A 9,146-nucleotide genomic window follows, 5' to 3' on the forward strand; every position below is an offset into this window, starting at 1 on the left:
GAATGCCTAGGCAAAGAAGTCATTCAAAGGTGTGGTAAGAGATGTTCTACTCTTTGAAAAAAGAATCTAACCTCCCTTTTCTCATTCATTTGCATCATGAACTGCATTGGACTCATTAACCTAGGCTTTCAAGCCAGCAGCTTCCTATTTGAGTGCTAATTATTTATTATAAGCTCTTTAGGCCAGGGACAGTCATTTACTGTATGTTTCTATAACACCTAGCCCAAAGGGCTCTGGGTCTGGTTGGTCAGTAGCATTGCAACAATTTAAGTGTTTCTTCTTCATCATCATCATCATCATGTATTTCACGATTATTTTGCCATTATTTTCTCTCCTTTGTAAATCTATGTAGTGATCAGACTCTCTTGTATATTATGCTGGCATTTTCCTTTACCCTAGTTTATATTTGGAAATAATTATAATTCTGCTATGTCTCTACTGCAAGGGCTGTGATTTGCAGCTCCTGAATACATATCTGTTCTGGCTTTAGTTTGGCTAGCTTGATAAAATCACAGAACAAGGTGGCATTGGCGGCAGTGGGAGCTAGCAGTGACTAGAGGGGTCAGGCAGCCTCTTACAGCCTACACCGCTGCATCCTTCTTGTTGTTTTTAATGAGCTAGCTAGATAGCTGTAGCTCACGAAAGCTCATGCTCAAATAAATTGGTTAGTCTCTAAGGTGCCACAAGTACTCCTTTTCTTTTAGCTAGATTAAAGCCAGCGCAGATACATCCAAATGGGCTGCAAATTACACGTCCGGTTAAAGTGTAGACATAACCTTATTCAGCTCCCAGAAGTATCCGGGGACTTCACTGATGTCTCTGATGACAGCTGCTAGTGAAAGCAAAGCGTGACTGTACCTGATCAATGTCTAGCATGCAGCAGAACAAGAGATGAGGGAGGAAGGATGGTCTTGTGGATAAGGAACAGGACTAGGAATTGGGAGGTTGACTGTTATTTATCATTTGTTTGTGGTAGCTCTCGTAATGTGCTAAGCATCTTGCGGACACCCAAGAAGGGAAGATCCCTGCCCTGAGAAGCTTATCGTATAACCATGGGTTGAATTGAGGATGTACTCCTTCAATTTTAGCTTATAAAGAATTATATTAGAAATTACTGTATCGATTGCATTTGACTCCAGTTACAATCCATCATATTTTTGCTACTAGCGAGATGCTCTGTTGGAGGGATTGTTGGGAAAGGGGAACATACTTGCTCATGTGATGGTTGTGTCCATAAATTAGTCAGTTTCAGTAGGAAATTATTAAAGAGATTCACCTTATAACAAAATGCCAGCTTCCCAGAGATCCCCTAGGGTGACCAGACAGCAAGTGTGAAAATCGGGACAGGGGGCGGGGGGGAATAGGCGCCTATATAAGACAATGCCCCAAATATCGGGACTGTCCATATAAAATCGGGACATCTGGTCACCTACCCGACCCTAATCCTCCAGTAAAGGAGCTACATTTTAAACAGAACTACAAATTAATTTCTTTTTTTATTGTTAGCCACGAGAGTTTGTATTGCCAAAATGTGACTTCTCCTCCTATTGAACTGTGGTATAGTAAAATATGGACTGTGCTTGTAATGGCAAAGCTTTCACACCAAGTACGCACACAAGTGCCAAAAAGGTACATCTCTCCCACCAGCAGAAGTTGGTCCAAAAAGAGATATTACCTCACCCGCCTTGTCTCTCTCAAAAAGAGGACTGGTATTTAGAAATTTGGTCACCCTTTTTAGCATACTCAGAGGAGGAGGGCTTCCCAGCCAGCAAGCCAGAATCTTTAGCCAGGTTATTTGAATATTAACCTGAACCTGAATAAGTAATGTACAATGTAGTATGGAAACATTATATTGTAACTCTACATTGATAAAAAGTTTCCAACCCCCCCTCCCCAACTATGGGCTGTGTTACGTCCAAGTCCCTGTCCCGGTTTGGGCCTCAGTTTCCGCATCTGTACAATGGGAATGATCCACTCATCCACCTCCCCAGGGGAGGTATGTGGCTGAATTCATTGATGTTTGGGCAGTGCTCTGTGAACTTCAGACAGGAAGTGCTAGAGAAGGGCAGACAGTGATAAAGGTGACTCCAAAGAGTGACTCTGCACTGTGTCTGAACTTGATTTTCATGGTTCAGTCTTGCAGTCCTGCCGTGCAAGACAATTAGACCTGAATTCATGCCAAGCATCATCTAGTTGCATCAGTAATTGGAATTATTTACTCATTTACTCTCAAATCCATTCCTGCCTTGAGCTGTCTAGGCATAAGTTACAGAGGTTTTAGAGGATAACTGTTAGTGAACTATCCCCATTTGTGAGCTGGGCTCCGCAAATTCTAAGAGCTGCCACCCTTGGAAGCGCTTATGACTTATGTCTCTAATTCCTCACTGAAGTGGCTGTAGCCTTCTGCCTGCAGACTGTAGGTAACACGTCATTAGGCAATAGGCACGATTTTGCTGATCCGTCTGACCAGTACGTTGCAGGAGCTGCTGGCAGAAAGCCAAGCATACGGGGTGGCTCTTTCCCAAGGTAAGGAGGGCTTCTGCATGGAGCATATAGAAGATTTGTGTGTTGGTGGGGAGAGGGGGGAAGTTCCTTGTCTGCTGAACAAAATGGCCAGGAGGATCTGGAGGAGGAGCATTGAAAGGACTGGAAGCTCCATCGCAAGGACTTGCCAGGTTGGGAAAGACAGGTGCTCCCTTTGCTCTGCTCTTCTGTTTCCTACAGCTGCTTTAGAGGAATATGCAACCCCTTACTCCCAAGGCACCTCACTGTACGCCCCTAGTGAGCACACTGAACAGGTGCCTAGCACCACGCTTGTCACTCTCAAGCTGTGTCTGCACTAGCCGTCAGTCCCCACCATTGCAATAAGGTGCTGGTAGCCACCTTGAGCCAGAGTCATCCTGTACTCCTGGCTCAGGCACTGGCATAGGGACAGAGGGGAGGCAGTGTATGCCTCTGGGCTGCAGGGGCCAGTGTGGCCTTTGGGGCAGGTGTGGGCAGCCCTCCCCCCACTCTGGCCTGCTCCAGAATGCTCCCTGCACCCAGCAGTCCTGCAGAGGTCCCCCGGCACTGGGCATATTCCTTAGGAGGCCTGTGTGCCGGCCCTATTGCCCCTCTGCACCAGCCTACATGCAAAGGGCCATAGGCTAATGATAAATTGTCACCAAGAGCTGCTCTGAGCCAGGCCAGACAACCCAATGGAGCCCTTGTCCACACTAGCTCTTCCACCAGCAAAGCTGCCACGTTTTAGGAGAAAAGACTCGTGAAGGCAAGACCCTAGAAAACTCCAATTAGTGTGAAGTCTGTTGTACCAGTTGGGGAGGTGAGAGCCAATGACATGCTCAAGGTCTGCGTGAGTCAGCGGCAGAGCCAGGAACAGAACCCAGGAGTCCTAACTCCCAGCTACCTGCTCTCCCCACTCTACATGCTGTGTTCTCACAGGGAGGAGAGTGAGGGAGAGTTGTTATTACTTCAATAACGTCTGAGCTACCTGTGAAAACACTGCTTTTATAACCCCAGCACACTCCTTTATGAGGCTTGGTCAATATTTGTTTTCTCCTGGCAGTTTGGTCTTCTTGGGCTGTTTGCACACACAGATCTGAGCCCTGTTCACCTGCTCTCTGGGCCCATCTCTTGCACAGCCTTGTTGTCAGCCTGCCATGTTTGCAGGGCAATGAAATATAGTTTGGTCAGTCCCAGAGAATCTTTCTAACCCAAATCTCACCCATTTGGTTTCTTTTGGGGCTGGGGGAGAGGGCTGTTCCCTTTGAAGGCGATCCCTGTTTCTCCCTGTAGTCTTGTGCCTCCTATATCCAAAGCAAAGGCCAATTTAACCCCTTGAGCAGCAGGTACGGTGGGCACTCAGGAGCCATGAAGTTTGGAATGGCACCCTCTACACTGCATGCAATGTCCATGGGATGTGCCAGCCTCCTCAGGCTAATACTTGGTGCCCACCCACTTTGGGTGATCATCCAAGATGTCTACATGCTTCAGGTATTCAGTTTTCCTGGGTAGATAGAAGTATCTGGCCTTTGACATTATGCCTGGCAATGCTCCTCTGGCATGTGAGAGCCTGGGTGACTACCATCTTATCTGATTTTATTGCCTTTATAAACTAGATTATACAAGGTTTCACCCTGTTTCATGCAAACTCCCAATAAACCGTGGCTCAGCCAATCAGTTATTTACAGGGAAACATTCCCAGGTGACCTGCTTGGGGTGTGTGTGTGCTGGGAAATGGGTGTGTGTGCCCCTTTTTTGCTTCTTTATGATCGATGTTAAAAAAAAGTTGTTTTTTTTTGCATTAAAAATCCAACTCTTGTTTCTCGTGTTTTACTTGGCTGTCTCTATGGATGACTGGAGAATCAGTAGATTTATGACACTCCAGGTACTGAGCAAGGGAAAACCCTTGAGAGGGAAAGTGATTGTTTAATTCAGACCCTTTAAAACTCTTTGGGTTGTTTTTTGTTTGTTTGATTTTTGCCACTCAAACACCCAACAAGCCATTGGTAGGGGGAAAAAATGACTGCTGAAGATTCAACACTGCAGCTCCCCTAGTTAAAGGCTAAAGAAACTCCTGATCCACATTTCAGGGTTCTCCATGGAAACCTCCAGCAAAATGAAGAAGACCAGATTTTAAGGCAACATCAAACACAAAAAAACATAATAAAAGCAAATCGAACCTTTTTCAGGCATCCTTTACATAGATCTAGTTCATTTTTCTCACTGTCAGTCAGCTTTAACAGGGTGTTGCTCTCTGCCTCTTCATCAGTGGCCCTGTGTGCACTATTTGTTGTGTTTGGTGGGAACTGGTTACAAGAGAATAGTTCCCATGGTGTGGTTAAAACAGTCGGCTCTTGTGGTGAAGATGGGACCGAATGAACCATTTGTTAACCACCTTCCCAGGTGATGTCTGAGCCATGTAAAGATCCAGTGTTTGATTTGGGAGATGCTTGAAACAGGACTCTGCCTTGCACTGTAACCAGGACCAAAGCGTGTTTTATCTGTGTCGGGGGGCTGCCACACTGTAGCCTGGTCCTGTAACAAATACATTACGGTGTAGCTGACACCGTGTCTTTCTATAGCCCAGTCTACACTATAGTTCAAATTGAATTAGGCAGATCCATGATAAAACATGCTGGAAATGTGTCACATCCCAGTGTAGACATGGCTTTTGCAAACCATTTTATAACCTTCGGGCCAAGATTTTTTTCTGAAGTGACTAGTGATTTGAGCACCCCAAAATGGAGACACCTCAAAAAGGCCTGACTTTCAGTGATGGGTGCTCAGCACTGTCTGAAAATCAGACCCTTCTATGCCCCCTCGAAACTGAGACATGCACAATCACTGGTCACTTTTGGAAAGTCTATATAATGGCTAAGATGTATCTATACTGGGATTCAGTCTCTTCCCAGGCTAAGCTGTGTCTGAGCATGGCTCTGGTGAGGATGCTACTCTAGGTATGGGTTGTGGCTCTCTCCCCTCTGTAGCGAATTGCTGTATCTTAATGGCTTTGACTGAACACGGGTCGCTGGCTGTATCCACTCTGATTCTGAACCCCCATACAATACCCTCGCTGTCCCCTAGAGAGGTCAGCAGAAAGGCAGCATTGATCCTGACCGGGGGGAGGGGGGGAGGGGAGCAGTTGGGGCGATGAGTCCCATTGCTCCGTCTCTCCCATTGATGCATACACTGATTCATTCACAGCAAAGGCCATGCAGTCTGAGAGCTCAGCTGAGGGGGGTGGGAGGGGGAGAGTGCTCCTCAGCAGCCTGATTTGTGATTAGCAGTGCCAGTTGAAGCCCTGTCGCCCTGTACCCCTAACCCACACATTCTCTCTGGCGTCAGCCCTATCTGCCTCTGTTGGGAGGAAGGGGCGGGGGGCGGTGACATGGCTCCTGAAATCGTAGTGAGTTCCGTAGAGTCAGGAGGGAGTTGACATCTGGGTCCCTGATTCTTCTCTCACACTGCTGTAAATCACAAGTCACTTCATTTGTGTAGGTTCAAGCCTAGGGAGGTTCCCCAGAGCAGTGCCAGTGGTCACTGGCCCCTGTCACACCCTGCTTGTGCATTGCACTCTCTGCCGGCTAAGTTTTATTCTTTCTTCTGTTACAGTAGGGCCCTGAGCCCCAGCTGAGATCAGGGCCCCATACTGCCAGGACTGTGTTCAGACACAGTGTGAAGCATTCCCCGCCTTGGAGAGCTTACAGTCTAAATAGGCAAAACCAAGCAAGTGGGAGGAAGAAAGAGAGTTGCTCCGCCGCTGACCTGCTGGGTGACTTTGGGCCAGGAATAATTGTACCCAGGTCTCCTGATTCCTAGTCGAGGACCCTATCTCCTGAGTCAGCTCCATTCGCTTCTCCTCCCACTCTGGCCTCTGCCTTCTCTTTCCATGCTGCTCCCTAGCATGGCAGGGCCCCTCTCTCCTCCAGCATCTCAGCCATTCTCTACTGCACTCTTTCTCTTCCCTTGGCAAGCTGCGATCTAGCCCCTGTGTTTCTAATGCAGTCAAAAGCTGTGAAAGTGCAACCTCTGCAGAGATGGTGGGAGGGGCGGAGTGAACCCTTCAGGCCATGGGGGTCAGAGACCAAACCCAGGGGATGTTCTGATTGGATCTGAGCTTTGGGCATTCAAATGCAGGGTTCATGCCTGTATCTCTCTAACTGTTATCACGATATCATGACACTGCAGCATCCTCTGCTAACTCAAATGCCGTGATTTTGTAATTCTTTATTATTTCCATAGCACCCAGAGGGACCAATCAGGATCAGGGCACCATTGTGCTAGGCACTGCCAAAGGCATGGTCCCGCTCGGATGAGCGTATTGCTGAATTGGCACATTGTGATATGGGGAAGAGGGGTGGGTTGTACGGTCGTTTTAGTTCATTCATAATTAAGGCTACGATTTTGTCAGAGAACTTGCCCTAGATGCCAATTCAGTCCCACTCAAAGCCTATTTGGAGGGCTTAAGTGATGCACAGATCTTGTGTGAGCCCTGCGCACAGGGGGTAAATTTGCCCTACAGGAATATATACTTGCTATTCACAGAGCAACACATCTTGGGGTGTGAGAAGGGATGTTTGTAGTGACCTGCAAGTCCCCAGAGCCAGGTGCTGACACAGCCTGTTGAGATCAGGATTATCCAGTGAAAATCATGGGGAGGGGAGCTGACAACAACATCCTGAAGGCAGTTCAGATGAGCATGGCTTTTCTTTTGATCGCTTCCTGCTTTGCAGGCTGGCAGCTTGGAGAGGTCAGCTTGGCTCTGGGAGTCCTGCTTGTGCATTAACCATTAAAGGAAATGAAACATGGATTTTTCAGGGGTCTCACAAAAAGCATGAGGAGAGCACGTGGCAGTGGGGATACTAGAAATAGATCAGTTAGACTGAGAGATAAGGGCCAGTTTTTCAGGTATCCAGTTAAGAGCCAGTTGTCCAGGTTTCAGTTGCTGTTGTGGTAAATGTACATGCAAATAGAGGTGCAATTCACACACATGAAGCATGCACAATCATGCCCCAATCTTTCTGAATATTTTTATTTATGACCCCTACATGCAAAAAATAAATCAAGACTCTCTATCTATATATTTAGGCTTGGGAGGACCTTCCTCGTTGTATTACACCAGTTTTAATATGAATCAAATTTTAGGTGATGCTATCCCTTTAAGACAGACTGCTGCCTGTCTCAAACACTGAGCTGTGGGGTGATTTCTACCATATGTTGGCTATGTGACCCCTACACAGGAAACACACACCTCCCAGGGACCTGAAATCATTCCATGTAATTCAGTTCAGCTCAGGCAATCCAAGCCTCACCCCGCTGGTATGTTTCATTAAATAACTTTTGCTATGCATTTTTTCAATATTCCTTTTCATGTTCAGTTTTATTTTGAAAGTAAACTCTTCACCGTCCTCTCCTATGGGATATTTCTTAATGTACAGGCCTCACCAGGTGACCATTCTGGGCATTGTGGCTAAATATGTGCAAAACACCATGGGAAAATGACCAGAGTTAAAAAGCTCAGCTAGAACCCTAGTATCTCATGGCACAGCCACTGATCCCAGAGAGACTGGTCAGCTGACCTGGATGAATTCATTCCATTTGTTGGCCCAGGTGTCAGCTGCTGGAGCAGCCAAAGGATAATCCGCATGAAACAGTTGCTCCAGTCGGGTTTAGATGTTTCCTTGGTGCAGCATTTGTGATTTAATTGTGGAAGGCAAGATGATCTAGCCCAGGGATATTCAGACTGAGGCTCGTGAGCCACAAGTGGCTTTTTAATGTTTCTCCTTCAGCTCTTTGCAGCACATGATAGTAAAACACTGTGTGCTTTAATTATTAACCAGTCTAAGTTATTAACCAATCAGGATGCTTGTAGTTGATAAAATAATAATACTTGGTCAGTCATTTTGCTGTGGGAATTACATATATGTATAGTAAACGAAACAATGAATTCACATACTGTTGCTCATTTGGGTAATGTTAATTGCTAATTTGGCTCCTGAACCACTGAGGTCTGAGTATCACTGATCTAGCAGTTAGAGTACAGGGCTAGGAGGCAGGAGATCTGTGTTCAATTCCAGACCTTCCTGTGAGAGCCTGGGCTGCTCAAGTCTAGCTAGGTTCTCCTTTCTATATGTTAGTTTGCTCACCTGTTTAACAACAGGGGGTCTGTGAGACTTAATTAATTGGTGCTTTTGAGGCACTCTGATATTGCAGTGATACGCAGCATACAACTGGCTAGAAATACAAAATATGTCCTGCGGAGGGTTAATTAATTCATTCCTGTCAAGCTAATTGAGGTCTGCAACTGGAAAGAGCTAGCAAAGGGCACAGCTTTATTACTAAAAGCAGCAGGAGCTGTAGCAGGGGAGTGGGAATCAAGAGACTGCCATTGATGTGCTTTGGGCCCGTCATGTGCCCTCTCTGAACCTCAATTTCCCCATGTGTGGAATGGAGATTATGATATTCACCTGCCTCCCAACAGGGCTGTGAAAGTCACAGAATCATAGAAATATAGGGTTGGGAGGAACCTTCAGAGGCCATCTAGTCCAGCCCCTTGCACTGAGACAGGGCCAAGTTTATGTAGACCATCCCTGACAGGTGTTTGTAGAACCTGTGCTTAGAAACTTCCAATGACAGGGATTCAC

This window comes from Caretta caretta, chromosome 9, assembly GCF_965140235.1.
Source record: "Caretta caretta isolate rCarCar2 chromosome 9, rCarCar1.hap1, whole genome shotgun sequence".
Classification (NCBI taxonomy): Eukaryota; Metazoa; Chordata; order Testudines; family Cheloniidae; genus Caretta; species Caretta caretta.